The sequence below is a fragment of the Python bivittatus genome, unplaced genomic scaffold (genome assembly GCF_059951505.1).
Source record: "Python bivittatus isolate LINGU-HERP-01145 unplaced genomic scaffold, Pbiv_v1 ctg000610_np1212, whole genome shotgun sequence".
Lineage (NCBI taxonomy): Eukaryota > Metazoa > Chordata > Lepidosauria > Squamata > Pythonidae > Python > Python bivittatus.
The window spans coordinates 42,422,325-42,450,190 of NW_028277088.1; the positions used below are offsets into that span (position 1 = coordinate 42,422,325).

General features: G+C 38.2%; 2 long non-coding RNA genes across 4 annotated transcripts in view; one reads left to right on the top strand and one right to left on the bottom strand.

Moving 5' to 3' along the window:
- Positions 1-27,866, bottom strand: part of LOC112541221 (uncharacterized) — a 63,678-nt gene that overhangs the window by 7,492 nt on the left and 28,320 nt on the right. The window contains exons 2-4 of one of the 3 annotated variants that reach the window (XR_015797947.1): positions 22,844-23,020; positions 22,053-22,155; positions 1,089-1,212 (exon numbers count right to left, since the gene is read on the bottom strand). This is a non-coding gene — a long non-coding RNA (uncharacterized LOC112541221). Of the gene's footprint in view, positions 1-1,088; positions 1,213-22,052; positions 22,156-22,843; positions 23,021-23,126; positions 24,703-27,866 lie in introns of those variants that run through there. The other 2 variants (XR_015797948.1, XR_015797949.1) reach the window with 2 other exon arrangements.
- Positions 3,136-27,794, top strand: LOC148214608 (uncharacterized). Its single transcript, XR_015797950.1, has 3 exons — positions 3,136-3,650; positions 24,952-25,075; positions 26,746-27,794. It is a non-coding gene; the product is annotated as an uncharacterized LOC148214608 (long non-coding RNA).

The following is a 27,866-nucleotide window of genomic DNA, read 5'->3' on the forward strand; positions in this document are numbered from 1 at the left end:
TAGTCTTTTGAAATGGAACTGGCTGGTAATCCATATTATAGGATTCTTCCTTTAGGAACTTGACCTACATCTATTTATATTATATTTTATATTGATCTACATCTATTATTGCATGAGATCAGATAAAAGGGGAACTAGAGCTGGGGAGGTTTCAAACACTGGATTTTAAAGCAATCCCTAGTGGGATCAGAGGTTCAGTAAAATGAATTCCTTTCTACGTGTAGGAAGTCTAACTCCTGCACGCATATGGGAAGAATATTATGAATTGTTATCTCAACTCAAGAAAAGCAAATGGCAGTTCAATGTCATGTTATCAGATCAGATCATACATGAAAAGTAGTGTTGAATCAGGCCAAAGATCCATCTGATGCACTGTGCATTCCTTTTTTGAGAAACTGCTTGAAAATGTGTCCTGAATATTGTACTTTTAGCATTTATTTATTTAAAATATCTGAAAGTTATTATCATAAGGACATTCAGCTCCTCCAAGTGCTACAGGAAGTACTCTAGGAAGGAGAAGGTAAAACTATTCCATTTCTTCTCCTGAATATAATTCAGCCTCAAAATTAGATGAGCAGCTTCCAGTGATCTTTCTGTAAGATTAAGAATTAGTAGTTTTTTTTCACTGTTCACTTCCCATCACCTTATCATGTGCTTTGGGTTGAATGCCATTGTCTAACTGTTGCTACTTGTAAACCACTTACTTTTAAAACTTTGTAAATAGTTAACTAAACAATGGAATGGAGATGGTTAGCCTGTGTTATTTTAAATTTCCTTTCCTTTACATGATTGATTTTAAGGTCCACCTGTTTTCCTAACAGAAACAAATGAACTGTCATGCAAAATATTTAGCTGACCATTATAATGGCAATTAGTATATTATAAGCACATCAAGCTTGCTTGGAGACATTAGAATATACAGGAAACTAAATCCCATTGAAAAAGATTCCAATTTTAGCATTTCTGGCAATAACACTGAATCTGTGGTATGCAGTCTAATTTCCAATTCAAGTTGTACAAAGCTTTCATTATAGAATTACAAGGATAGAGCAAAGCCAGTATTTGCAACTACAAAGAAAATGTCTTACGTTTGCCAATTCTGAAAGATTTGTTATGATTTCTAGATTTTCTCTCTTTTCCCTGTCATGTTTAAATGCTTCTGTTGTAGAGATCCAAGAGAAAGTTGTAGGAAATCAACTGTGTGTTTTACAGCTGCAAAAAAACAAAAACAAAAACAAAAAAAACAGGTTGAAAGGTTTGTCTCATTTACTGTGAAAATACCAGAGAAGACACATTAACTCGTCTCATTACAGTAAAAAAATGATTGGAAGTTCAAACTTAGTTTATACTATTTTAAGGTTTTAAAAACCCATTAATATGTGTTCTTTTCTGGTTGAAGGCTAAAACTTAAACAAATCAGCTGAACTTATCTTGCAGCCTAGAAAATAAGTGATTTGCATTAAGATCTGTTTTTTGGGCTACAAAATTCCTCAGAACAAATGATCAAACTCTGCTTTAAAAGACTCCCCCCCCCGCCCCAAAATTAACCATATGGTTGACCAGCATTCTCAACAAGTATTCCCTTTGCTTGCCTGATTAATGACCTAAAATTCTTACTTGTAAATCATTACTCTTGGAAAAAAAGGAATACATGGCTGAAATTTAGAAAGTGTACAAGGGGAAGAAGAAAACCACATGCTGATTTTTATCATGTAGTTGGTCACAAACAGCAGTTTTTGATAGGTGACTTTATAATTTTATATTGTTTTACTTTGAAATCATTACTGTCCCATGTATGAAGAAATGTGTGAATGTTGGGCAAAGAGTGAACTGGACAAAACTCTCACTCATTTTAAGCAGCCAAATGCAACAGACACAGCTTTTCCCAGCAGGGTGAGGATTGTGCTGTATCTTTCTACCTTGTAGATGTTAAAGATACGGTGCCTTCGTCACTGTAAATATGGATTAATGTATACCTTTTTTTGAGAGAGAGAGCTAATCAAAGCCCTGGGCTTGGACAGATGCTTCTGTCACTTTTTCTTTCCAATAGAAGAGAATACGTGTAGCTCAAGGTTGAACTGCTCATGTAAAGAGTCAACTGGGAAAGGGGAGCGTTGAGCCAAATTGGGATCATGGTGTAGAACCAGCGGGGTCAACCATTTGTTCCTGCTACATTCCTAATGAAAATCAGGCTCCCCACCCACTTATTCCGCATCGCACCAGGGAGCTTTCCTGGCATGACAACTAGTAGATGTGGAGAACCTTTGACTCCAACTGGAATAGCAGCTATAGCAAAAGATCATGCAGTAGAATCCCTTTCCTATACCCCCATTCCAGTTACATTTGGGCTGCCTAGCATCATCTATTCTTAAATAAGCCAATGGTTACAAAATACCAGATTGTGAAAGGATAGTGCTCCTAGTTGGCCCGTAATCTCTTTTGTGCTTGAAGAGTATGTTTTTATCAATTATGCCAATCTTTATTGGTTCTTAGGGGCTGCTTCAAATTATTGATTGCACATTTGAATCTATAAATGTGGTTATTGCTTATTTTTCATGCATGTTCAATCCAACTGCATGTATGGAATTATCTGATTCTTGTATGGAATAACCATATCAAAATGCATTGAAGAAAATAAATTGAAAGAAGTTCTTTTAAAAAACAGACATTTCATAAATTCCACCCTTCCTAATTCTCCATGGCATGGACTGAAGGGCCAACAATTAAAAGAACAATTAGAGCAGGGCTGCGAACTTATAACCGTTAAGATGTTGCTGAATTACTTGTTATAGGGCAGTATTTTTCATGCTAGCTATGGAATTCTGGGAGTTGAAGTCCACACATCTTAAAGTTGCTGGGATTGAGAAACACTGTTATAGGCCATGTTGGCTGAAGCTGCTGGAAAGTGTTTTGCCAGTTGTCAAGGCAGTGATCAGATGCCCAGGCAACTGGTTTTTTTAGTTCTTTTAGATCCAGAGACAATGAACATACCAGCAGATGAGGAGATTTTAAGCTTTATTGTTGACTCTACCAAACAGACTTAAACAGGAATATAAGAATTAGCAGATAGAATTAAACAGAAATATGTAAACATAGTATAAAAGTGTAACATACCAAGCAAGTTGATAAAACTCTTCCGTTACTGTCAGGAGCTACCACAAGGCGACAGTGGAGAGACCCCAAAATGGCTTAGATAACACAGTTATGGAATCACGAAAACTTCTAAATAAAAGTAAAAAACAAGCCAGCTAACATGATTATGACTCAGAGTGAACTTTCTTAATGTGTGAAGGGAAATCAAAATATGACTTGTTTTTCACTTTTATTTAGAAGTGGGGGAGGGGGAGAGAAACCCTCACGATTGTTTAGGTTCAGCACTAGCTTATCTACTCAGTTCCCAGGCTCTTGATTCACATGATGATCAGGTGCAACATCTAGTCAAGGTCACTCTCACAGCCCGACTCCAAAACTGAGTCATGGGATTGCAGTGCTGGACTTTGCTAAAAACCCTGGCATTGTCCCTTGAGTCTTGGAGCGTGGACACAGGCCTTGGGATTAGGAATGGTGTTATCTAAGCCATTTTGGGGTCACTCTGCTGTCGCCTTATGGTAGCTCCTGACTGTAGGGGAACAGTTTTATCATCTTGCTTGGTATGTTACACTTTTATACTATGCTTATGTATTTCTGTTTAATTCTATCTGCTAATTCTTATATTCCTGTTTAAATCTGTTTGGTAGAGTTAACAATAAAGCTTAAAATCTCCTCACCTGATGGTGTGTTCATTGTCTCAGGATCTAAAAGAACTAAAAGAACCAGTTGCCTGGGCATCTGATCACTGCCTTGACAACTGGCAAAACAAAGGCATAGTTTCTACAGTACAGATCTGGCAAAAGAATTTCCAGGGAGGTACTGGACATTTTTCCTTAGCCCTCCCTCTCTCCTAATGATCCATCCTTGGTTTTATAGCCAAGACAGAGCAATACAATTATTAGCAAGGAAAAATAAAAAATATTATTCAGAATAAGAAATTTGAACAAAATTTCTGTATCTCAAGAAACAATTAGGCCGCACATTACCATGGTTAGAACAGTTTCAAGTGAACTCACTCTTACAAGGTAGGAGGGTGAATTGATATAGCTAATAGCTGTATTTCATACTTTGAGAATAATAGCTGTATTAAGAGAACTTAACTCTTACATTTGTCAGAACCTGAAGACCTTTTCAGAAAACCACATAGAAACCTTGATTTACTGGCTCTAGATGCAACAGATTTTGGATGGAGTCAACCAATTTCCTGCTAGATGGGAGTGAACCAAATAATGGCATAATTATGCCAACTATGCAAATGACATTGTCATGCAAATGGCGTACATTCCTGAGATGATTCATTCTCCAGTTCAGTGGATTTTCCTTGGTAATGGACATAGCTCGTGCCAACCGCTCCATTAAAGCAAGAGCCTCTCAGTTTGAAGCAAAGGTGGGAGACATATTTGCATAAGCATCTGGATGATCGTATATAATTGCCAAAGATAATTCTTTCAGATCCACTGCAACAATTAAACCTCAAGATTTTGCATCAGTATAATTACAAGAATATCATATATGCCACATATATAATATTTATTTAAAATATCATATAACGTTTTTAAAGTTATTTAAAAACTTTGTGGAGAGATGTAAACAGAAAGGGACACTTCTTAGTCTCTGATGGGTATGGGTAAAGTTTTTTTTTTTTTAATGACAAAATATGTCTTATGACTAAACAAAATATTGAATATTCTTCAAGTTTATTTTTATTATGTACATTTGATGGTCAACATGTAAATTGCAAAGCAAGAAATTGATTTTATACTTATTATTGAAAGCTAAACAAATTATTGCTCAGAGCTGGAAATATCTGGACAATCTTTCTATCCAAATATGACATGAGAAGATTTGATTTCTGCTATGCTTTTTCTCAAAATGTCTACAAACTAAAGAACATGGAAAATATATATTTTTTACAAGCAGTATATGACATTGTTTGTTATACAAGTGATAAGCATACCTCTCTAAAAAATTATCATGATTTGTGGAAAATATGATTAGTTTGTAATGGAATGTGAAGGAGATATATACTGTAAATGATGTGGTATATGTATAAATATATTTCCTCCAGAAAAAAGTTCAATAAATAAAGTAGTAATGGATTATAAGGGTGCAATTTATGTGGAGTATAAGTATGATTGAGGAAAAGAAGGGAGAGCTACATTGCCAGCTTTGCCCTTCACAGACAAAAGGGTGGATTCTACCATTTACATTGGATGGGCCTTTTAAGTCCTGTATGATGAAAATTGCCAGAAATTATTGGGAGAGTTTCCATCCACCCACCCACCCACCCATCCATGAGTAATGTAAATCCTAAAACAGGATTAGCAACTTTTTTAATATAAAAAAGGACACTATTTCTTCAGACTTAGCCAGAATGAAAACATAAAATCCTGGTCCTGTCAACACACATCACATAGTCTTGTCAATTTTGTGACATCTCCTCACCCACTGCAACTTTGAGTGAGGAAGAAATGGTACATGTGGGCCCTGACCCTCCAAATGTTGCCTGACTCTGCTTTACAGTGGTATCAAATGCCTAGAGGCCTTCTGTAACATTATGATCATATTGTCCAATCTGAGAAGTTTGGAATTTTGAAAGATACAACTTCCATTTTCTAGATCCAAATTCTTGCAGGACCCTTTTGGCACTGAGAGAAAGGCTGTTTTATACCTCAGCTTCCAAGTGGACTCTTGTGTGAAAAAAATTCCAAGAGTTCCAAAAGATCCTCCTCATGGCATGAATTTTATCAGCATCTTGCACAATTGGAAGATCTGAACTGTGGGAGAACCTCCTTACTGTGATACTTCTCAAGCCCTTGTGTAAAAGTCAGTGGAACATTTGGGATAATTCTTAATCGAATTTCTTCCCTTTGCTGATAGGTTTGTCTTATTACAGCTATGTCATAAAGTCATGTCTCCTGTGACAGTAAAACTGTAAGAGACATAAACAAAAACAGCTGCCAGTAAACCAAAATGAAGAATAACTGAGAACATTGAGTCAGACTGATGATGCCCAGCTGTTCAATTTCAACACGAAACATTAAATGTGGATCTTTCATATGGAAAAACATTTCAGCACAGAAGGAATCTTGCAGCGTACATTTTCACAAAAGCTTTACGTAATGTTTAAACACTGGCATAAACACTTTTGTGAAACAAAGATCATCACATGGAAGAGGCATACATCAAAATCAGATAAATTTCAGAATTTGGCTGAACTGTTCATAATTTTTCCCCTTCATCTCTACTGTAATGGACATTAACACAGCATAGGACCATTCTGGTACTTTGGAGGATTTTGACTGTCAGTCCAGTGAGTTGATGACATAGACCTGGTTCTCTTCCATCAGATAAGAAGTTGGTTTAGGTTTTAGAAAATGAATGAGCACCTTTTCCCAACCTGTTGCCTTGGTATCCCAAAGTGGCCAACTACAGTACTGTAATTCTGTGAGTTTTAGTTCCAATGGATCTAAAAGAATATGTTGACGAGATGAGGAAGGCTGCCTTTGGGCAACATAAAACATAAATCTTTTTGTGGATTAAGGATAAACATTGGGGAGGCCACATTGTTTACAACACCTACTCTCCATACGGAAGGTCCATGTTCAATCCAATTAGAAAGATCAGTCATCTAAAAAGGCCTCTGCTTTGTAGCCAAGAGAACTGCTAATCACCAGACTGCATTCACATATCACACGAATCAAATAGTACCATTAATCATAACTTTTTAAACAAGCTATAGAGACCTGGCTATACCATAATGAATAGGGTCTAGCCAAAATCAAACCAACCACATTACAGTATGGCTGAATGTGATGTGTGAATCCATACACTGTGATGAAGAGGTTTTTTTTTTTTTTTTTTAACAGAGCTGTTTTTAAAAAGAGCTTTTTAGATATCAGTGGTTTTGCAATAGCCTCTCCATACCTAAATCTTGCTTTGTAATTAGATTTTCCTAAGCTTCTGTTCTTCCCTCCCCTTTAGTCTATCACTCTTCACGTTGTGAGATGCAAACATTTTGTAATGGTTAATCAACAGTAGAACAAAAATGGGTGAGATTCTGTTTGACTTCAGAGGAATAGAGACAACCGTGGAGCCCTTGGGGTTCTCTGAGCTTGGTTCTTTTCTTGTAAACATTTCATTACCCGGCTAGGTAACATCTTCAGTGCACAGAACAGAGACAATGGAGACAAGCATGATAGCCCCATTCTCTTCATAGTTCAGACCAGTATTTCTCAACCTTGGCAACTATAAGATGCATGGACTTCAACTCCCAGAATTCCCCAGGCAGCATGACAGATAATGTGAAACTTCTGCAGGGAAAACCTTCCTCTCTCCAATGATGTTGGCCATACAATTAAGGATCCTGATTTTTCAGGGTCTTCACTTACATGGAAACCCACCATGGACTGAAAAGGTTCTCCACTTCAAATGCCTACCATTTTCTTGTGTCAGGTGTAAGAAGCAGGACGAAGCTGCTCTTTCTACTCCCGCTGATTGTGAATAGAATCGAAGCACTTTTATTAATTACTGAGGGCCACTGAGTTACTGAGAGACTTGAAATTGCATCTTGATTAAACTAGAGCTACTAGATCTGGGCTACAAAAATCCAGTGTATGAGTTAGAAAGTTAGCCGTATCTGTGATAAGTCTTTGGGGTAATATACAGTATAATCTGGTAACGTGTTAAATTACCATCCTTTGTGGGAATGGTGGCTGTTAAGAACTGCATCCCTGGGCTTCACACACATTTGCTGGCACAATGTACCTATTATCAAAGCATTTTTAAAAATGGAAACATAAAAGTCAAATTAACTGACGTCCCTGTTAATGTAATGGATTCCAGATGAATTTGTGGCAGCAAAGTCTCAACACTCTCCAGCGTTATCCATTTTTGTTTGGAAATTGTCCCAAGCAGATTTAAGGAGTCTTTTTCCAAAAGAGTGATCTAAACTTGTATGTTTTGCATGCAACACAGATAATTAGAATAGTTTATATTGCAATCTATTAGAACTGTCACTCTTCTTAAGACCAAGCTGTATATTATGTTACTTCACATGTTTCAAAGGGTGGTTAAACTGGTTACTATGTTCTGTGGAAGAAAGGATCATCATATCCTAGTCCAGAACATGAGCATCATTTTCTTGTGTAAAACTGCCTTGGGTTGGCTAATATTTGTTTCATTAATGGAATTTCCTATTGTTTACACTTTATGCAGCCCACAGTATATATTGGTATGCATGCATGTAGATTTTCACCAAGAAATTGTCAAATTATGGACATAGAGGCATCATTGTTCATTCAACCCTCATACCTACAAAATTCACTGGCTGACTTTATATATGATGACTACCATCAGGATTCTTTATGCTTTATATTGGAAACCACACAATTCCTTCATTAGAGAAATGGCAGCTTAAACTAGGGGAGTAAGGATGAACGTCCAGAATGACTTCATAGATTAAAAAAACAAAAAACAAAAAACCACAATTCCAGTGTCAATTTTAGTTTTACCTAGAGACCGTTCCTGGAATAGAAATCTATACACAGCTTGCTGCCATATCTGAGTTCTGGGTTTTCTTAAAATAATGGTTCTCAATTCTTTAATTATGATTATTTTTATTATAGATGTCTCTTTGCCAATCTAAAAATTCATTTTAGCAATAATGCAATGCAACGGTTTTGAAAGTGCTAAAAGTTTAAACCGCCATGAAACTATTTTTATATTTCCCGTAATCCATGTTGATATGTAAAAGTGAGGTACTTCTTTCAATGGCACAGTTTGGTAGTTTCTTTTGATTTTGTCTTATGTTACTCTGCAAATGTTTCCATATAATATTTGTATTTTGTAATATCTATGTATCTCCCTCCCCCTTCTTTTAAAATAAATAAAGGAATTTGGAGAAGAGAGACTGGGGGGAACGTAGGTATTTTCCTAAGGTGGCATAAGAGGTGGGGGTGGAGCAGGGGGCAGGAACATGCTGCAGGTAAGCACAGCAGATAGCTTAAGTATGTATTGACCATCATGACCACTAGATGGCAGGAAAGAGGTACAGAAATGCTAACTTTGCTGCCTTCTAGTGGCTGTATGGATTTTTGCCTTTGTACTGGCAAAAAACTGGTGGGTGAGGTAACTGGCTGGTGTTACCCCAAACCACTGCCTTTGCTATATCTACTCCAAGTGTAGCTCTTGTGTACAAACCCTGGGCACCACAACAGTTCTGCTGTCTTGAAGGTACCCACTACTGCTGGGATTGGGGACCCCATCTGAGAGTTTCCATTGGGGCTCAGAGAGCTTTATTTATGCCCCTTAGTTTCATACTTCTTGTCCTATATGGTGTTCTGTAGTGGTATGTGAGAATGACCTTCAGAGATAGGAGGAAGAGCTATAGCCTAGACAACGTGCTGATAAGTGAAATTTGAGGGGTGGTAAAAGTGTCTCAGAAGGGACGCTCTCTAGTTTTCAGAAAAGTGAAAGCCAGGGATGGGAGAGGTATTTTCAGACTTGCAAGATTCTGTCAATGTAAACTTACAATAAAGATAGAGCTAGTATTCCTGGTTGTGCTTCTTGTCTGGAGTACCTTGTGAGGCCAACATGTTCTCTCTTTCTTCAACATCAGCAGTACAGGGTATTTAGTGCTATTTTCTAGGAGTTGTGACAACTCAGTTGCAGGTGGGAAGGGGCGAAAAGCCTAGTTACTCTACTGGATTTATGTAAATACAATCACTTGGAGAAGGTCTAACAGAATAGGCCATCTCATCCTGTTTTTCCTGCTGGAACATTCTACATTTAGCCAGAGTATCTGAGAGACCTAACCAGCCTGCTTCCCCAAACCCAAGGAAATTATCTTAAGTCAGGTCAAGGGTAAGAAATTCCAACATGGCTGCTTTTTGGGTGGGAGGTGTACCCAGGCTTCTTTTTCTTCCCCATGTTCATTTGAAAGCAACATCGATTAAAGAAAATGCTAATGACTAGATGTGGTGTAGATAAAGTAGACACCATGATTACACAAAGAAGAAGAAGTTGTGGCCTAAATATATTGCAATCATTTAAAAACTTTTTTAAAAAGGCAGGCAAAATGGGAGACAACAGTTAGGCCTCTTCTGTCCAAAAGATATCATGGTTGGAGACGCAGTGAGAATTTCATACTTCATCCTGGCTCTCTCATCAGTTCTTTTACCTCTGGGAAATCAAAACGGGCTATGAGGAAGGAACAGGCCAGTCAAACATTGCTACTTTAAAAGTCCTTTGAAGTTTTGCTGGACAATGTTCTCTTTCTTAAAAGTAGCCTGTTTCGTGGATATTATCCTGGGAATTGTTGTCCCTTCCCCTGAAGCCAGGGTGATCCTCTAGACCCTAGAATCTAGGAGTCCTAAATGGAAAGCTAACTTTCTAAAATTATAAATCTCCTCAAGTAATGTGATTTACATGGTAATGTTTTTACCATGTAAAAACTGTCACAAACCAGTGTGCCATTGAAAATGATGACCACTGTGATGTCAAACTTCAAAGTTCTATTGTAACAAATCCTTTGCATCTGAGAGTCAGTAAATACTGAAGCCAGGGAGAAGAAAGAACAAATCCAAGTGATAATCTTGAGAGAGGCAAGGAATTTGTGTGGGACATACTCTTTGGCAAGCATGCCTTATAGCTCTGGGAAAACAAACTGGAGATAAGGGTCCTCTGCTACATGTTTATCTCTCCAGAACATGAACTGCATTCCATGGCTGAATACCAAACAAGATGTGACAGACTAGACTTTGATGCATGTAGTTTCTTCAGCTTTAACATCTCTTTCTCCTTGTATCTACTCTGTACATGAAAAGGAGCACTTAGGAAGGAAAACAAATTCCTTTTCTATTTTACTTCATTGTACTTCATAGTTTTGAACATTTTTTTTCTCAACCTGATTTCTGTACTAAAAGTAAACCAGGATAACATAGTTTTACTTTGGGGACAGCAAAAGAAAATAAAGGAAGTGAGTTTTTGCTCCCTTTCTCACACATTCCAATCCCTTTCTATAAGGGAACAGAGGAGATGTGATTTGAAATTCTTACTGCCTCCTTACGTGTGTTGAGGCAGAAGGAACCAAGGCCTTCTACACCAACACCCTCTCAAGCCAAGGGCAACACCACTCTTCTAGTTTTAGCACATTTGGCTACAAAGCTCTGCATTTCATGCTCCACACTTTAGTTTCAAGAACACTTGTCTCAAAAATCAGCTGCAGGTTTGTGGGCATTTGCATAACCTTTCAAATCATGATAGAATAATAATTCCTCAGTTCTTATTGCCAAAATCCTTTTCTCTGAGACATACTTTTTTTTCATTATCTAGGCTCATAGTCATGAGATTCCAGCCAGGTTTCATCAGGACCAGTAGTATTTTTTATCCCACTTTCTACAGAATGGGTTCCTTTTCTGGACATTGCTATGGAACTACATATTGAATGGATCAGTAACACTTTATACTGAACATGAACTGAGCAGGATATATAAAGACATAATCACTTGTTTCCAGATGTTATGTATAATATGCAAACCACCGTTTACCGCCAAGCCCACACCTGCTCAGGTTCATCAGACAGCCACATGCAACTAAGGGATTAAACTCAAGCATTTCCAAGTTCTAACATTCAGTCAATGAAGTGATAGAGCCATACTGGTACTTTGGAGTAATCTACTACAAGAAAAATGGCTTGTTATCACCTACAGATCCCAGCTAAAAGCACTGAAACCTATAATTAATCTTCTACAGCTCAGTTTTGATGATGATAGTTATCCTTTCAGAGCCCTTGAGTGGTAGTCCTTATTTGCGACAGCCAGCCAGCAAATCTTAAGCAGCTTCTCATCAATGGGATCAGCCTGGGCTAAGTGATACATGGGATGGTGTAGGGAGTGACGGAGATATCCAGGAACCATTAGCTAGGCAAAAGGGGCTGACACATTTTTTTAAGTCTGGAGCAGAGAGATAATATTTGGCAGTGGTTCAGGCAGATACCTCTCTCACTGGAGTATAAGAATGGGGAGTAGGTACAGCACAATCAGACTTGTAAGGTTCTGTTATTGTAGCCAATCTCAATAAAAGCTGTTTTAGCATTCCTGTAGAGTTGACTTCCCAGTCTGGTTTATCTAATGGGGCCAACAGAAGGGGACTAGGTAAATTCTGACAGATGGCTAGACCAGTGAGTTTAACCATCTGTCAAAACTCACTCCAGACTTTGTGGAAGCTGAACATATAGTCTGAGAGAGGTGGCAAGAGAAAGAGGAAACCAACTCCCCATTCTTCTGCCCCTTCCCTTTCAGACTGAGGATCAGCTGCCAGGCTGGGAGAAGCAGCACAAGGAAGGAGTTGATTCTTTATCCACCATATCTCTGATCTTGCAGAGCTGACCCATGGCAGAGACTAAAGAGATTTCTCTCCCAGCTTGTCCTGCCACCCCTCCCTGCCTTGCAATCAGCTGCCCACTCCTCACTCTCCAATCTGAAGACACCCCTAATCAGCTGCTATTTGGGCTAATTGTGGTCTCTGAGCCTTCTGGATACAGAGGAACACCTGGTTTGAGAGATCCAGACTCTGCCACTGTCTGAAGAATGGCCCTGGAGATCAATGCTAAGGGACATAGGAGAAGGTGTGCCTATACCAGTCTACAGTGGCCAAGGCATTCTAGGCCAATCCTATCCTTATGGGTCACCTGACTGCACCACCAACAGTGGGATTCAACTTGATTGGCCATTTTACTTCAGTGAGAAGGGTTTCTGTACATATATTCTTTATTATGAATCAGACTGAAGCAGCGGGTTTCTCCCCTCTGACATTTAAAAGTATAGGGCAGTTATGTTGCTTTGAAAGAGTGCTTCTATTAATGGACCAATAAAATCAGACTTCTCTTCAAAGGTCTGTGTGGCCCTAGTGTGTAGCCCCATTCCATGGGATTTTTTTCTATCCATTACTTCAATAGAAATATCCATTACCATTCCATCTAGTGCAAGATACTTTATTTTGGAAACATTTTGAAAGGAATTGAGAGTTTTGGAACACAGTGTTCTTTTATGTATTTAGTTATAGGGTGGCCAAGTTATATGTGTTTATGAATATCCTGTCTTTCATCGTACAATCGTCTCTCCAGTAGTCTGTCCTTTCTTTGGTTTCTGATGCTTTGATTATTGTAGATATCATCAAGAGAATTTTGAAAGGTATTCTCAAACACTGAGAATAAGCTAGGGGAACTCAACTTTTGAGAAAAAAGTAGATTTTAGCAAAGCATTTCTTTAAGTAATATCATAACTTTTAGCTTCTTAGCTGTTTGATTGAAGAGAAGAACAACCTGTACAGGATCAACCTCAAGTAACTGAAACTGCATCATGTTCAACACCGAGGGGAGAACTTTTAAAAATGTAATTATAATGTCTTTTATAAATATAAGGTGGATAAACCACTAATTGCAACTTTAATTGGGCTTGTGCACTAATCCTAATTCTAATTCCATGTGCAAATGTATTGTTATCTTGGCGAATGTGTGCACAAACATCATCCCAAACCTGTGAAGAATGTTGAAATACCAAAGAAAATTAAGATTGCTTGTCATGTACAAGCCTTACTGTGAATACACTCTATTTCTTTTAGGCAAAGAACAGCAAAGAAGCTCTGATACTGAAGTATGTGATGGAATAACAACATGTGATTTCAATATTTCTTTTTAATCTTGGTTTTAATGTCTTTGGGGTATTCAAAGAAATCTAGGATAGTTAGGAAAAGGATCAAGCTATTAAGTTATAGCCAACCATTCATAGTCTAAACATCGATCTTTCAAAATTATGGCCAGGATCCATAGATCATGTCAATTCTTCTGTGTGATGAAGGTTTTAGTTTGCATGGCAAATCTTTTCTCAAAATTAGGGGATTTCAAGGCTTAAACAAGCACAGAAATTTTCAACTGGTTGTGTAAGTCAACATAGGAGTCAACTTACAGAAGTATTATTTCATGTGTTGGGGAAGAAATAATAGTTTCTATTGGTCATGCAATGTATTTGAATCTATAGAATCTGAACTCAGAGAGGAAGAGTTCTTGATGCTTTTTGGTGTATGTATGTGCGTTTGTGCAAACCATTTTACATATCTTACTTTGAATGGAAACAAATGCAAACTGAATACTGCTCCCATAAGTGGGTCTCTCCATTATTCCTTCCACATCATTCTTGAACATTCCTACTTGCAGTTTCCATGTTCAGCTGAATAGTCATATACTAATGCTGAGTTTAAACTTGGGCCCTGTATTATATAACTTTTTATGTATTAGCAGGAGAGTTTTTGTAAAATAAACAACAACAACAAAAAATTGGTATGCCATGGTTCAACATCAATTCCTCATCTGGGTCAAGTGAAAGAAAATGGATAATAACTATGAGGCAGCTGACTCAGGCAAAAGATTTGGGAATGAACAGGTAGAAAATTGTTAGTTATTGAATTCTCTTGTGGGTTTAGTGCTGGAACTGGGAATGAAGAGATGCTGGTGGAATTTTGTGTGTACTGGACCCAAATGGCTTGCCTGTGGTAGATGTTTCTAATTCTTGATTTGGGTAACAAATAGAGTGCTATTTGCTGTCCCTCTGAGACAATGTAATGTCTTTGCTGACCTTAGTTTTGAAAGACTCTGCAGGGATGTCCATGCCCATGTTTGTGTGTGTGTGTGCGTGTGTCTAAAAATCAAGATGGAGGCCAAGACTGTGTGACCAAAGTCCTGGCCTTATTTTACATGCAGACACTCTTAAAAAAAAATTATTTCAGTTTTCATTCAAGACTATTCAATAGCCTTCAGAAATTATTACAGTATCTCCATATATTGATTGATTGACTGTGTGCCATCAATTCATTGCTGACTCTTAGTGACCACATAGATAGATTTTCTCCATGACAATCTATCCCTAACCTGGTCTTTCATGTCTTCCAATGATGCACTCATCACCATTGTAACTGAGCCCATCCACCTTGCTTCTAGTCATCCTCTTTTTCTCTTTCTTCCACCTTCCCCAACATTACAGCCTTCTCCAAAGAGCCTGATCTTTGCATAATATGTCTGAAGTAGGATAATTTTGACCCTGGTCATTTGTAACTTAAGTGAGAACTCTGGTATTTGTTTGATGTTTCATGTGCTTGTTTTATTGGCTTCCGCGGTATTCTCAGGAGTCTTCTCCAACACCAAAGTTCAAAAGTGTCAATACTCTTTCTATCCTGCTTCTTTAAAAGTCCAACTTTTGCTTCCATAAAGTGTCACAGGGAACACTGATCTTTGTATGCATAGATACTTCACAGCATTTGAATAACTTTTTCAAGGCCTTCATGACTGCTGTACCAAGTGCTAGTCTGTGGCAGATTTCTTGACTGTTTGTTCCTTTACTGTTAATACTGTTGATCCTAAAAGGAAGAAGCTATCCATCACTTAGATATCTTCATTGTCAATTCTAAGGCTGGTTTTTCTACCTGTTGTCATTACTTTGGTCTTCTTTATATTTAATTTTAGTCCCATTTTTTTCTCTGTGCTCCTTGTCTTTTATTACTAGGCTTGTAGATACTTTGCATTTTCAGCTATCAGGGTAGGGTAATCAATATAGCACAGGATATTGATGTTTCTTCAGAGTCTAAAAAAAATTATGAAAAGCTAGAAGATATATTAAAACAGAAAGTATATATAAAAAACAAGAAATTATGGTTTCCCTTCAGAACATATAAATCTACTGTACAGTATATTTCTTCCATCTTAGTTCTCCTTAATCTTTTTTGAACTGATTACTATTTGTCCACTGGCATCCTTTAGCATACCAATTTGAGGTTGGCACCTTCTTCTGAGTTCAGAGATCTTTTGAGAGACTTCCCTTGTTTTTCCATGTCTGTTTCCATTTTCAATGTCTTTACAGATGTCATGGTAATACTGCTTCTTGACTCTTCTAACAGCTCTCTGAAACTCGTTAAGTTCCTTTCTGAAAAGTCTGTCTTTCTTGGCTTTGTTTTGTCTCTTCTTCTTGGCAATTTTCATGGTTTGTTCTAATATCCAGTTTGCTTTCTTCTCTTCATTTTGGTAGTCTCTTTTCACATTCATCTTTGACAACTTCTTTAAGTTCATTCCATAATTCCTCTGGTTCTCTATCAGTGAGGTTCAGGACTTCAAAGTAATTCCTGATGTTCTTCTTGAAAATGGTGGGCATATGTTCAAGATCATATTGTGGAAACTGACTGGCTTTCTTCTTCTTTAGCATAACTTGAAATTTGCATATGAGCAGTTCATGATCTGTTCCACAGTCAGCACCTGGCCATGTCTTCGATGCAATAATTGAGCTTCTCTACCTTTTACTAACAGTATGTCAATTTGATTTCTATATATACTGTTGATGTCCATGCATAGAGGCATTGTTTTGGTTGTTTGAAGTTAGTGTTATCTATGAAGAAATCATTGGAGTAGAAGTTGGTCTCCTGCTTCATTTTGGTTTCCTAAGCCATACAATCCAACTACATTTTTCTCTTTCATGTTTTCAACTTTGGCATTCCAGTCTCCAATCACAAGCAGCACATCTTGTTTGCATGTTCTGTTGATTTCAGATTGAACTTGATCATAAAACTTACTAACCTCCTCTTCTTCTGCACTGGTGGTTAGAGCATATACTCAAATTATTATCATATTAAAGTGTTGTCCATGAAGTCTAATCAATATTGTTTGGTCATTGATTGCATTGTAGACAAGTACTGTCCTTGCTATAACCTTCCTAACTACAAAAACAACACTGTTCCTTGTTTTTTCATGTCCTGAGTAATAAACAATGTGATCTTCTGACTGAAAGTGTCCGATCCCAGTCCATATCAATTCACTGATACCTAAGTTGTCAATTTGTAGTCATTTCATTTCATCTTTCACTGTGTTGAGCTTTCCTGTGTTCATGTTTCTTACATTCCATGTTCCTGCTGTAATTCTGTCTTTGCAGCTTTGGATTTTCTTTTTCTGTCTGGCAACATCAGCAACTAGATGTCCCAAAGGCTTTAATCTAGCCATGTCATAAACACTGTTAGTACTCCGAAAGATCCTCAGCTCTTCCTCAGTAGCATTTTGAGTGCCATCTGACCTGAGAGGCCCATCATCTGGCACTATATTGTCAATCATTTTATATGTTCTATCCATGTGGCTTTCTTGGTAAAAATATGGGAGTGGTTTACCATTGCCTTACCATACCTCACATAGTATGAATTGATGTGTTTTTCATTGTCAGTAAAGTGATCATCTGCCTCTGGCATCTTCCTATATCACTGCTGCCCAGTATAGGTGCCTGCTTGCTTTAGCTGGGAAGCTGGGATGACCTTCACACCTTGGATGACTCTGCTGGGGAACCCCCCCCCCCACACACACACACCATGATGAGGCAGCACAAAAGGATTTGGGGGATGTCTCTCCTCTCTCTCTCTCCCCCTCTCTGTAGGACATAACTTGTAGGACATTGGATGCTGAAATGGCAGAAGAAAGAGGAGCCAAAGAGAAACAACTCTTGGTAGGTGGGGGAAATATATTGATATATCAGCTTCTTCTACAGCAACTGTATCATATATCATATACAGTATATCATAGATCAAGGCTCTCTGCAAGGCATGGTTAAAAAAAAGTTAAGATAGTGGCCACGGCTATGAAATCGAAGCATTGCCTGCCAGAAGAGCTTTGGGTGTACCATTGCAGCTGCTATTTGACTTCTTAAAAATATACTCTGCAGACACTCCAAGACAGTTAAAATTTCATTTTAGTCCCAATGAAAAGACTCATCTGTGGTTTAAAAAAAGAAAAAGATGTCATTAGACTCTCCTCAGATGAGTAGTGATAATACTTAAGCCTGTAGCTGCTCTGGAGTAAAGGTTACTTTTTTATAGTGTTATGAGCAAAATAAGGATAGTTTTGCAGCCCTGACAGCTCATTCTTACCATAATGAATAAAACCATTGGCATAGTTTTTTATCATTTTGCTGCAGAAAACACATGAAAAGTGTATTGTTAGCCCTAATGTAAAAGCTACAAAGAGCTCCCACTCTCACATCCCCAGGAAAAAGCATAAATCTAGCCATGCCTATCTATGTGGTGCAATCCTACCTATTTTGACTTTGCTGGCTTTTGATGCCCCACAAAATGTTCAGGGTTTTTACCCACCAAAAGGTTGCCCAGCCATGCTAGAATGGGAGAGACTGAGATTGTGTAAAGAAAAATCACCCAAATGCAGATTTCTCTTAATACATTCAACTGTAATTTGCTTGTTTTTCCACACTTAATTCCACAGTTTTTACATTTATTTAAGCAACTTTTTTCCTGCTTGAATCCATTCAGACTCTACAGGCTTTTATTTTATTGTCTACCTTTGGAACAGAACAAAATTTAACAAGCTGCATGAGCAGCAAAAGGCTCTGTTGTGTATCTGTAGGAAAGGTTTAGTTAGTTAAAATTTATTGGTGGTCAAAACCCAAAATATCCAGGATATGACAATACAACATAGCTCAATACAATCAGGTAAGAAGAACGGGAAAACCCAAGAAATTCAATAATGACTAGAATTAGAATAGTTGTAAAATTAAACTAATAGAGGATGAATCCTAAAAAGCAAAACTAAGAGGGTGGATGTATTAAATCCATCAGGAAAATAAATAAAAAAGTGTTAAAAATGGAATAGGAATTAGCTTAGCAAAAATGAATTAACAAGACTGCTGTACAATTAATCATCTCTATCATTAGGTGAACTGAGAGATGGGGGGGGATGACAAAATGAGCATCCTTTCATTGTGATGCAGGTTCCACATGTACAAAGGGGTGGAACTTGCATTGCACCATTGCTGCACTCATTTCATCATTTTGACCATCAGATTCTGTGCACACCACTTGCAGGTAGAGTTGCACGTACTATGCGGTGAATCTTCTACTCTGAAAGGTCAGATCCAATGGAGTATGTAGTCTTACCACCAGGATCGAATTATGATTCAGTTTCCAATCCGTTTGGAACTAAAAACAAACCCGATGAATGCCTCAGGCAGCAAAATGTTTTGGTCCAGCCAAGGGGTAGGGAAAATGATATCTCATGAGTTAGAATGCCCTGCCACATCTACTTTGGCTGTCTACCAATAGCCTCTAGCCTTCTTTCCCTCACTGCTTCCTAGGTCCAGAGAATGAATGAAGATATTAAAAAGAAAGATCAGTTGCCCTTGCTTGTTAACTAGTTTGCCAATCAATTCAATTCTTGACAGCAAACATGCAGCAGTGAAGCTGGCGGGAAAAGGGCAAGGCCTACTGGGATTTCTTGTTTGGAGGGCAGTCAAATGCTGGGGCTGGCACTGGTTATAGCCTGCTCTATATCTCATGATCAGATATGTGCTGGTCAGCAGCCATGTTTATATTTCTGTTTGGCTGAATGCTGCCTCTAATTTAGAGCTCTGTTGGCAGAATGTCTTGTAAACACCACAATGAAGGCTTGTGTTATATTTTACAGGCTTCAATTTTTATCACACTTCTGTCTTCAGTGAACCACATGATGTCTGGTAAGCTAAATCAAACAGCTGACTGACTACTGCTGTTGTGCCATTTTTCTCCTGCAGAGCCGGAGTGGCCATAGCAAAGCTTGATACAGATTGCATTATTGTGGCTCCCCTTAAAAGAGTACATTTATAAGCAGTAGAGAGAGTGTGCAAAAGAGTCACGACTCTCAATTTGGAATGTCTGCAAAGGCTAATTGTTGGATGACAATAAGTGCCAGATTGGTTATATTGGAAAGTGTTAGGAACTGAAAATTTCTCTAGCACGGCAGAATCAATTAAATCATGGGAAACAGACTAGCTCTTCCCAGTGATGGCAAATATGATAGCTTAGCATGGAACATCTGGCTGATACTGCAATCAGGGATGGGCTGCTTCCATTATCTGGTGTCCTCCCAGAATCCCCAGTTCTGCAAGGTGTAGTCACAAAACATTGGAGTACTGTTGGTTGGAGAAGACTGCTCCAGAATAAAGCAAAGCTCTGTCAAATGAGTAACTGTTGCTCTACTCCAGGTACATCTAAATTGTAAATTACAATGGTAGATTTACCAAAGTACCTTAACTTTGTGAAAACTGCAAAATAATGGCTGGTTCAGTAAAATGCTAAAATAAGGCTTAAATGCCTGTTCCCTCCTCTCTTCTCTTCCTCTGGAATGATTAAGGGCAGATCTGTACTTTCTGCTTGCCCCAAGACAATATATTCACCACTTTCTGAATGCAGGATTGGATGACATTGATCTCTACCACTCCCAACCCATTGCAAATATATTGCCACCTGTATTTTGAAGCTCTGCTTCAAAACTGCTGTTTTCTATCCTGAGTCCTTCTGAGCAGATGGTCTACAATACTCCCTAGTCACAGCCTCGGGTCCAACTGGCTACAGTGCCTGGAGCAACCTTCTCCTCCAGCAGTGATCACTGTCCCATGAAGCTGTTTTATCCAAGGCTGCCAGGCTCATGTGCTTTCTGCTAGTTAGCATCTGTAATTTTTTAAAAATGATCTTACAGTTGATCCAGTGATGGCCCATTAAATCAATGAACTTTTCTCATCCTGTGTTTTCCAATTCTCTCTAGAAGCTCATCACTGCATTCAACCCTTATATCTTGTGGTGGACAACTTTTTGGTTTATGCCCAGCTGGGTGAAACATGCTTCCTTTGCTTTCCTAGCCCCACCTACAGTACTGTGGAACTTTCCTCCCTCTGCCCCCCGTATCTTTAAGTTGTAACATTGGCAGGTTAGAATACAGTTACAAGTTTCAGTGAATACTCTTTTGCTTCTATGAAGTTGTGCCATCATTATTTCTTGTTACAAAGTTTGTATGGACCTACAATGGAACATACAAAGAAAAGAACAACCAGTTCCTGTTTTCTTTGATTCTTGTAGCATCAGAGCAATGATGGTACGGGGGGGGGGGCAGGGAGTAAAAAGAAAGAGTTTGCATAAGTGTCAAAGACGAGAATGTAGAAATGTAATGTGAAGGCATCCATGTGTGCAAAGATGTGAGAAAGCAAAGGAAAGGCACAGGGACTAATGAGGAGGTTGTTATTTTTATGGTCTATCAAGTCAACTCTGACTCCTGGTGAATATAGGGATAAATCTTCATAGTTTTCCTGGCAACATTTTCAGCCGTGGCTTTGCCAGGACCTTCTTCCTAGGGTTGAGAGAGTGACTGGCCTGAAATCACGCAACTGGTTTCCTTATCTATGGTGGGACTAGAACTCACCATCTCCATGGTTCTAATACAGCGCCTTAACCATTAGATCAAATGGGCTGTCAGTGAGGAGATAACTAGGCTAGCATAGGAAGATCTGCTCACACAAAGCAGCCACCAAGGCTTGCCATCCCTGCATGGATGGAAAAGGCAAGAACAACCAAGAGTCTTAGCTATTGCCACCAAGGCTCTTAGGAAAATAACTTTCTGCTTCTTTACCTTGTCCTCATTCTTGGCTATGTTGCCTTTTTGTAACTGTTATATCAGACCATAGTACACATATACGAGGATTAACCTGGGATTTACATAGGACAGAATCATAACTGTGTCAAAATGTCTTCTGCATTTATTTTGGCTATTCTTATTCAATTTCTTGGAATTTATTTATTATTAAGATTGTTTTTAGATTGTATGTTAATTGAGTTCATCTCTGCCCAGGGTCATTCCAATGAGATGGGTGGTGACAAATTTGAGATAGATAGATAGATAGATAGATAGATAGATAGATAGATAGATAGATAGATAGATAGATAGATAGACAGACAGACAGACAGACAGACAGACAGACAGACAGACAGACAGATAGATAGATAGATAGATAGATAGATAGATAGATAGATAGATAGGATGGAACTGGTTTTTCAAAGGAGACTGTTTTGCAGTATGATTTTCTTACTGGTATCTTGTGGGTTTGGTGGGTTCTTACACTCACCTAGGAAGTGGCTGATGAATGTGATAAGTGGCTTGCCTTTTGTACAGTCATCTTTCTTCTCAGAGAGCTTGTTAAGATTGAGATGTATGAGCATCCAAGGGGGCTGCAAAGCAATAGAGGAAAACACAGAGATGCAGGAAGGGGAGGGAGGACAGCAGCACTTTTGGCCATCGCAGAGCAAGAAGACACAGTCAAGGTAAAGATGTTCTTGAGTCTTACTTGACTTCTGGTGATCACATGACATAATCTGGCAATTTTTCTGGCAGTGGTATGGAAATAGCTTGCCACTGTCTCCTTCTGAGATGTTTTTTCAACAACCCAGTCCACTCTACTTCCTTAATACTCTCTGAAGGTAGCCCATTTAAATATTACCCTACTTAGCTTCTGAATTCAGAAAAGGTCTCCAAGCTCTTGTCACAAATTGAGACACAAGCTCAATAATGCCACCAAAATAATTCTAAAGAGGTACCTGAAAAACAGGTAGGAAATGGGAACCCCCTTTGCAAGAGAAAACTCTAGGAATTTTTGTGGTTATAGTAGATAGGCAGGCTTGGGGTACAGAAGGGAGGTTCTTATCTTAGGCTGATCTTTGTTTCACAATTTCTCTTAGAAAGTCTTCCTAGTTCCTCTATAGTTGAATGCCATAAAGCAGGAAGAGCTGCCATAGGAAGAAAGATTTCCATCCTATTTGCATTTCATATGTACAGAAGCCCTCTGAATTCCAGAATACTTAATTGACATGGTCACTATCAGCACATATGTTTCACCCAGTCAAGGAAAATCATGCTTACTTGTTACTTTAGCTATTGGAAGACTGCATAGCCAACCTTCTTCTGAAGAATTACACCATCTTAAGTATCTGCATCTCAATTCAGCAGTTGAGTTTTTCCCCAGAATGATGATTCAATGGCAAGAAAAGAAATATTTGCTGGTTTCTTGCCTGTTCTGCTTGATACGTTGGCTGTGGGCTGTGGGTGTGAGAGAGACACTTTTCAGTTAGTACTTTGGTTAGCACTTTGAATTGTTTCAAAATCCTTGATCCATAATTTGGGTGGAGAAAAAAAAATACTTTACCCATTTATTTGAGCTTTGGTTGGAGAATATGAAATGTTGATATCCTTCATGACTTGTCACATCTTCTAGCCACAGTTCATTTCTCAAGTATGCGGTGTCTTTACAATATTCCAAGAGCTTTCTCAGCAGGATGCCCCATGAGAAATTATTATTCACTTACTTTATTATTGTGACACAATTATAAGCATTGAGAAAATCGGAGAATAAAATGAATGGAAGGAACACCCCAACATACTTGTAATACAAAAATAGAGCAATTCAAATTTATCACTGTGGAACAGAGAAGAGATATTGTAGAATTTGATTCTCAAATCTATTTTTTCCCAAAAGATTATAAATCATGTTTTTTTAAAAAAAAATACAAATGTGTCTGATTTCTGTCATCCTCTTTCCATAAGAGGTTATGAATTCCCACAGAACATTATGTCAAAGAAACTGGAAGTCAGTCCTTGGCTTCCATTTTTTTTTCCAGTTAAAGAAAGCAAACTCTTGCCCTCGTATAAAATAGTGAGCATAGATGCCTGTTTGTTATTCTTTTTTGTACATGAGCATAGCTATTGAATAAAATTAATTTAAAATATTTTTTAAAATGTCCAGTGATTAAATGTATGATGGTTACACAATCAACTGAAATTCAGAAGACCAAGTGAAGTGCATCAAATTAGCAGTATAGCAAAAATGAGATCCTTGGGGGCAGTCAACCAAGCTGCATTATTTCCCACTCTCCCTCTTTCTCTCCTTCTCTACCTCTTCTTTATCTCCAACTCTCTTTAACCAGATTATTTTTGGAACACATCCAGCTTTCCTTCAGGAACACAAATACACTCATGTTCTTTCCTTCTACCTATCAGGAGTTATTTCTGAGTTTTCCAAGAAAACTTCTAAAAATTCTCTCCCTTCCTAGTTTCATCTTAATTCTATCCAAGACAAAGCCACCTCCATTATCAAGGGCTGAAACGAGCCTTATGAGCCTTCACTCATAAAATATTTTTCTTTTGGGGGTGGTGGGAGTGGTGAAACACATCCTCTATGTTTGAACTGATTTAAAAATGAAACTACCACAAATACGACACAGTGATTTAAACCGTGGTCACTTAACAGAGGTACTGACACTTAGTTTTAGAAAAATTCTGTTTAAACAAATGAGAATGCTTGCTTTGACTTAGGGGATTCTGTCCACCATTTCACTTCCCAAATAAGTGGGGGGGGGGGCGGAAGTAGAATGGGCAAAAATTCATTTTAAATCATGTAAAACCTCTAAAAAATCATTTAAAACCAGCATTTTAAACCCCACATTGAGTTTATGACAGAATACTGTCATAATTCTTTTGAAGCATCTTCACAGTATGAACAATTTACAATCATAGAGTGTTTAAACTCTAACATGTGATAAGATATGTAGAGTAGATGGTTATAAACAGAAACTATCTGGCTATCATCCAATACAAATTTCAATTCTGTCTCATCCCATTTGTCCAATTGTAGAAGCAATTAATGAAAACATGGAGGATTGCTTTTAGCAATCTCCTGACAAACCATCTTCAGCTTGATTTTAATGGCAAAGCATAGCTAGATAACAAAACTCTTTGTCCAAAGAGATACATAAATATTCTGTGTTTGATCCCAAATCCTTTGAAATGTATCTAGCATGTGACGCAAAGATAAATAAGGTATGTTTTTTCCACATTCAATAAATAGCCCCTTGTTTATTCAGATGTAGAAGGGGAAAAATAATGAGATCACCCCTGTTGTCTAAAGCTCAGTCAATATTTGATTAATCCACTTGCTTACCAATTACAAATGAAGCCCATTTGTTTTATTTCAGCATTTTGCTACAGTTTTGATCTCAGCTGGAACAGGGTGTAACTGAGCCTCACAATGCATCCAACCTGCAGCTGAAGTTGTTGCTCACAACTACATGAAAGAATAGTTCAACATTTAAATCGCAGGTATGGGGGAATCATGACCTGTGTGAGAGGCTTTGATTCCAGGCCAAATAATGTCTTTGGTATGAGTTTCACCAGGATCACAGCATGGGATGAAAAATTCGAACCTTTCTGTGATTGGATTTTCATCTTTCCCTGACCCTCACAGTCTGCTGTTTAGTTTCACATCACGTTTGGCCCTAATGCAACTTTATGGTCAACAGAATTAAGTTCAACATTGCATCATTTTCATATTTTATTACAAGGTACTCCTAAACAGAGATTGGTGCTGTGCAATAATTCCAATCAAAGAATTCAATTCAAAAACAATTTGACTAAGTTCCCCCTTCAGACTGAATAACTGAATTGCATTCAGGTCAGCCTGAATATCAGACAGGCACCGAACATGCCTGCATGCACTTTAATCAAATCAGGTTCAAAGATCTGAATTGACATTTGAATAGAATCTATTTGACTTTTCAAAGTGTATTGCAAATTCAAGAGGAATGGGACTGATTTGCATTCCCCTACTAGAAAGCTCTACCTTAACCTCATTGCCTTTCTGCCTTTTAGGTTTATTTCTATTAATATTTTTGATAATCCAGGAGGATTTCTCTAAGGGAGAAACTATGGTGGTTTGCAAAACAGGTTTGAAAAGAGGGGACATCATCTGTGGTGGTTCTCCATTCTTTCTTTTCTCAGAAGCCATTTTAGTTTATAAAAACAAGCTATTATCAGACATATTTAGCAGCCAAACTCATCTGCACCAGCTGCAGAAATTCCACAGGCAGGATTTTTCAGCAGCAGATAAACAAGCTTCACATAAGCTGCAATTGTTACAAAATATGCAATATTTTATAAGAAAACACTTTCTTAAAAAAAAACAAAACCCATTACCTCCTTGAGAACTGATGCCCGGGGCAAGTGGAGATACAAAGTGTAAAATTCACAGAAGTTTATTCTTTCCAGAGAGCTGTGTATTTTTGTGCTATGCTTTTTTAAGTAACATGCTTGGCACACACTCAGCTAGTAACATACATTTTGGCCCCAGGCACAAAAGAGTCAGCATGGATCTGCTTGACTTCCACATCCATTCATTTGGTCTGCTTACCTAAATGTCCACTCAGGCTGACGGTGATTCTGTGTGTAGACTGGCCCCAAATGATTGAACAGAGCTGACTGCAAGCAGGGGTGTCCGCAGGGTGTGGTTAAAAAGGAGAAGATGGCGTCCATGAAGGTGCAATCGAAACTTGGCTGTTTTTTATGTGTGTCACCAATTGGCTATATTTATCCAGTCTGAGGATGAATTGTTTTTATTCTTCTGAGCATATTTCCCTGTTTTATTATAATGTATGGTTTTGTTTTTGAATTTGATTTGCTTTGTTTTTAATCCTGGTTACGTTACCAGTATGCCATTCAGATTCAGCTGATTGAAGCAGCTTGTAAGCCCTGAAAATAAAGGAAGGAAGGAAGGAAGGAAGGAAGGAAGGAAGGAAGGAAGGAAGGAAGGAAGGAAGGAAGGAAGGAAATAAGAATGTTCCTACTTTTCAAGCATTAAATCTCTAACTGGCAAGGGGTTAAAAAGCTCAAAAGTTGTCCAGAATTGACCAGTGCCCCAGTAAAATCCTAGCTGATGGTTTTTGGTGTTTTCCTTATTGCTGCTAAAGAGTTTTGCATTCTTCTTTCTCTTCAAGCTGCCAAGATGAGAAAGCATGGGCACCACGTTTTAAGAAACATTCAGACAAACAGAGAATGGCAGCAAAGATGAGCAGGAAATGAAAATGAAGTCCTTTGAAGACATGTTAAAGCAGCTGGGGAAGTTTAGCGTTGAGGAAAGGAGTCTGAAGAAGGAACTCTTCAAATATCTGAAAGGATGCCCTATAGAAGAAGGCTGTGACTTGTTCTTTATCATCTCAGAAGGCATGACACAGAATACAGGGTGTGAGTTACAAGAAGGTCAATTCTAGTTGAATGTTAGGAAAAATTTCTGACATTGGAGCAGTCTGACTGAAATCAAGTACCAAGAGGGGTCCTAGACTCTCACTGGATGTCATAGTGGCTTTAATTTGGATTTCTGCAAGGAACAATGAATTGGACTTGATCTCTCTCTCTCTCTCTCTCTCACACACACACACACACACACACACACACAAACACACATTTTAAGATTAAGAAATGACCAAGGAAGGTACTTTAGTTTGGTGTATGCTGAACTTGTCAGGATCTTATGGCTCTGAATAAAACGTTTCCATCAAACTTTTTTCTGCCCTAATTAGCTTTCTTCCTTCTATTTCAGTTTTGCCCTGCTGATTAAAAATGTCTGAACAGAAATCCTAGCAGAAACATTGTGTAATTCCATTCAGTTCCTATATTCTGCAAAGGGCAAGCGATGTATAAAGCCACTTAGAAAGGGGAATCCATCTGTCTCATGGGAAATGTGCACCTATATGATTTTGCAGGACCCCATGGCCTAAGGTAAAAGTCTGAATAGTCAAATATAAACACAGTGTCAAAGATAGTGAAGAACAGAAAGAGTTTACAAATCGCTCTTAAGTTCTAACGAGCATGTGATCCAATTCACACAACCCAGTTATACATCAGTAAACACCAAACTCGTTTTTCAGTTTTGTACTGGAACATAATTTGCCATTTATGGCTTCAGCAAACTGGTATGTGTTAATTCTTACTCATTATTTGGACACGTTTTTCTTATGGGAAGACTGTTTCTCTGTTGGGAAATGCTGCTTCAACCCCATTACTAATGTCTTGTTTTGTCTGGCTAGTCCCATTTAAGGCTTGAGGAAGAGGATGCATT